The sequence below is a fragment of the Sciurus vulgaris genome (genome assembly GCF_902686455.1).
Source record: "Sciurus vulgaris genome assembly, chromosome: 7".
Classification (NCBI taxonomy): domain Eukaryota; kingdom Metazoa; phylum Chordata; class Mammalia; order Rodentia; family Sciuridae; genus Sciurus; species Sciurus vulgaris.
Genome location: NC_136467.1, coordinates 161440367 through 161444662, shown reverse-complemented (window position 1 = coordinate 161444662; position 4296 = coordinate 161440367). Strand labels below are relative to the sequence as shown.

The 4296-nt window shown below is 43.3% G+C and overlaps 1 pseudogene across 1 annotated transcript; it reads right to left on the bottom strand.

The window, feature by feature from the left end:
- Positions 1-2281: 2281 nt before the first annotated feature.
- Positions 2282-3263, bottom strand: LOC306665520 (inhibitor of growth protein 1-like; annotated as a pseudogene). The gene has a single exon. The product of its transcript is annotated as an inhibitor of growth protein 1-like (transcript).
- Between the last annotated feature and the right edge of the window lie 1033 nt (positions 3264-4296).

Genomic DNA, 4296 nt, shown 5'->3' with positions numbered 1-4296 from the left:
GTTATTGTTTTTATTTCTTGGGCTGGGGAGTGGTTAGAGGTGATGTAGCAACTGAAACAGTACAAAGAAAACTGCATAATAAACCAGTTACACATTTAGTAGAATATTAACTTTGGGTTTCTTCCAGACACTGTGGAAAAAATGAGAGACATGAAACAAACTCAGCTTGACTCTACAAATCATGATAGAACCCTATTGCATAGCACAGGTGGTAGGAAATTACTAAATATATAAAAAAAATAACAAGCTGGTGATATATCTCAGATGGTAGAGTGATTGCCTTGCAAGCACAAGACCCTGGGTTCAATCCCCAGCACCACAAAACAAAACAAAACAAAACATAACAAAACAAAACAAAAAAACCAAAAATATGTCAGGAAGGTACTAGGTATTTTACGGCAATACTGGCAAAAGATGGAGACCTCTAATCCTTGAGGCTGAAGAAAATATGGCAGTGTTAATGTCATGCCTGCAGGAGGAAAGAACCCAAAGGATGATGACAGCAGTTTATATGTTGAACAAGGTAAGTTCATTGAACATTGGCTGAGTGCCTTATGCATTTAATTGACAGATTTTTTAATGATATAACAAGGCTTCTGCTTACTGTCAAAACAGTGTCAAACAAGTATAGCACACTTGGAGTATTTTCTGCTTAATAATAAAATTGAAGTCACCCAGAATGAAGAATTAGAACAAGTGTTTTCTCTATGTCTAGGACCAGACTTTCTCTAACAATGGATGAAGAAATCTAGAAATACATTATCCATGGACAATCACATTAAAGTCTAACTAGATCTCTAATTCTAGAAGATAAAATAATTTAAATTACCATTCAACAATGGGTATTAATATTGTAGCAAACAATGGGTATAAAATATTTATATTGTAGCAAACCTTGTAACAGGCTATAAGGAGAAAGAGAGGACACGTTAGGAATTCACCCACTTTTATGGGTTACAAACAGTAGCAATACACATACACAATAATTTAATGATATGCTGAAAGTGTTAAATGGAGACATAATCAGAAATGGTCTGAGGGTGAAGGTGGATGGTCCCCTGAGGTATGTGTACCCAGGAAGTTAAAGAGCTGCTAGCTTAATTATTTGCAGTTCAACTATCCTCATAACACTGGCACTTTTTATTAATAAAGTACATATTAGTAGCCTTATTAAAAATAGAGTAGTGGTTGGAGATATAGATCAGTTGTAGAGTGCATGCCTCTCATGTAAAAGGCCCTGGGTTAAATCCCCAGCACAACAAAAAGGAAAAAGAGAAAAAAAAAACTGTGTTTAATGGTAACTTATTAGAAATCTAGTTGTGAAAAAGTGCTATAGCAGAAAGGAAAAACAAAATATGTGAAGAAAGGAAGGCATGTCAAAACAGATGTTCAATAACTTTCACCCTCTTCCTAACTTAGATTAGTATTTGTATTTAGTTTATTTATGGTAAGATATTTTCATGCACTACAATTTCTGCTTGGAATAGCAGAAAACTAATCCTGTAAAACTGTTCTGCAAGTCTATCACTTAGGAGTGCTCCAGGCAAAGGCAAGAGAGTCAAAGATGGGACTACATGAATCTGTGGCCCATAACTACACTACAGAAGGTCAATGAGTAGAGATTTGCATAGTTCAGAGCCCTGGGTATACACTCATACCTTAGACTCAAAATTATGTTGAGCTGAACAGTTGGTTGCCTTACCAGCAATTTGGTTCTTAACTTATTTTATGATTTGAAGCTTTTACCTTGCTAGTGTGTCCTTTCCAAACACTGTGTACATGATCATTTTCCATGAAAACCAGTAACCTGTTTATTGAGGGTTTTCTAATTCTAATGTACCTTAGGAAACCAGTAAGGGCAGTCTTCAGTCAGGATCAGTACTGGCAGTTCTTTCCTACCTGCCTGATTAAAATGCCATTATTTCTCTCATCTTCAAGTCTTTCCTTTAGATACTGTGTTGCAGGATGCTTAAGCACTCTAAGAGTGCACAGTATCTTCAGTTTGTCAAGTGTGATGTACTCATTGACTGTTCAAAGTTCCATCCCCCAGTCAGGCCAAGGCCTCAGGGAGCTGAAGGTCCATATTCAGGAACCCGAGGTGAGAGGCTCAGCTCAGGAACTGCCTACCATTAACATGGGGGGCAGAACTTCAGGAAGGTATATGGACACCTTTACTAAAAAGTGTTTAATTCAAACCTATATTTTGTAGTTCCTAAAATGTTGATCCACAGCACACTGTCATCTCACACATGTGACCAGTGAAAATGAAAGGCCGAGAGAATCACTGCCCTCCCAAAGAAGGGAACTGCACCTTTTCTAACATTTCTTGAAAATATACATTTGACAATTCACACACATCAACATAGGCAGCAATGCAATACACACATGGACTGATTCTGTTCTACTAGAGAATGTCCATAAACTACCTCTTATAGGCTTTTTTTTTTTGGACTTCTGCAATGCTTTGCCCATCATTTTCTCATTTCTGCCCTTGCACGTGGTACAGTACCACTTGTCCTGTGGCTTGTGACTGAGTTCCAAGTAGGAGAGGTAGAACCATCTGGTAGGGGCACTTGCTATTTCTGCAAGATATCATTTCTCCATAGGTCACCTGATTGCACAGACAGTATGTGAGCTCATTTTCATCACTGGGAAGGTTTGCACAGTTTGCTTCCTTCTGTGCTTTGGTCATGAATCCTGTTCTTTGAGGCCTTTGTGTTCTTGTCCTTGGGTGTTCCTGAGGTGACATCATCATGGTCATGATTATTATTAGATACATTCATCATTTGATTCACATTGTTGAGTGGCCACAGGGTCACCTTGTAATTTGACTTTCTGACCTGTGCAACTGTCTTGTTCTTTGCCTTCTCTTGACCAGCTTTGCAGCTGTTACCAGGGGTGTCCTTGATCTCTTGAGGTATCTCCAAGAGTTCCACATGATTGTCCACTTGTCTGGTCTGGCTCTCTGCCAGTTCCACCATCTGACTCAGGATTTGAATCTTCTCATCGTCCAGCTTCTGACTCTGAATCAGGGCTCTCTGGATGCAGCACAGCACTCAAAATTTTTGGGTACCATCTGTCTCTCATTTCAATTTCTCATAATGCTCATCCTGTTCTTTCAGGATTTCTTGGATTTTCACTTTGATCTCCCACATCACTGAGACATTTCTCTTAAGGTGTAAAGACAGAGAGTCAATGGAGGCCAGGTAATCCTCCACACAATTTGCCAGGTGGATCTGCTTCCTGTTGGCATGACTCAGCATGGTTCAGAGTGAACCCCCCTCCACTCTGTGTGGCTCTTTGCTTTCTGCATCCCTCCCCCTAAAATCAGATCTGCAAAATGCAGAGCTCTTGCTCTCCCATGACCCCTCACTCTCCCAGGAACCCTGCCCATCTGGCCAGCAGTGGCACCTGCCCAGGCCATAGTACCCAGGATGTACTAGCGGGCCATGGTGAAGGGGCTCCCAGATGAACCCCCACTTGTCGGGCACTGTGCAGGGTAAAGGAGGCTCCCAGATGAACCCTCACTGGTCTGGTATGGTGGAGGGGTAGGCAGGCAGGTCCTAGTAGTGCCCTCCCTGGAAAGGTCAAGGGTCAAGAGTCAAGGGCCCCTCACAGCCGCACCAGAGTAGAGGGGCCCAGCCTAGCAGGCAGAGATGCACTTGTCCCCTAAGTGGACACTTTAAAACAACCCCATCATGGGAAAGCCCTGAGCACATCAGACCCTTTAGAGAGCACCCTCCAAAAACGCCTCCTGAAACTCACCCTGCAATGCATTGTCCCCGACCCAGGAACTGAATACACCTGGCACCAGAAGGCCCCATTACTGGGGTGCGACGGGGATGGGGAGGTATCTGCATCCTCAGGACCTCCACAGTGACTCTCACTGGACTGAGCCAATTTGTGTGCTCACCAGTGCCCAAACAAGGACAGGAGGGCTGGAAGCAGTGATTAGCTCTTGTGGTATCTCCTTTCTGTGGGAGCCTTCGGTCCCCAAAGCAGATCTCATGTGGTTTGGGACTCAGACGGGGTGAGTCCACAGTGGGCAGAGCCACATGGAGGTGTGCCCAAGCCGCAGGTGTTTTTTGCTCATGCCCAGCTCTCAGTCAGTGCATGGGCTGGATAGGTGGATGCACAGCGCATATCTGGACCTGCCCACTCCATCCTGGAGGTGTTGGCATTGTGTCCCTGTTGGTGTCTGGCTGCTTCAGAGCTGGTGGAGACATTGCCTGCACCATGTGCCTCTAAGTTAGTTGGACCACTGCCCTTCCCTCAGAGAAGGTTGTAGCCCTTCCC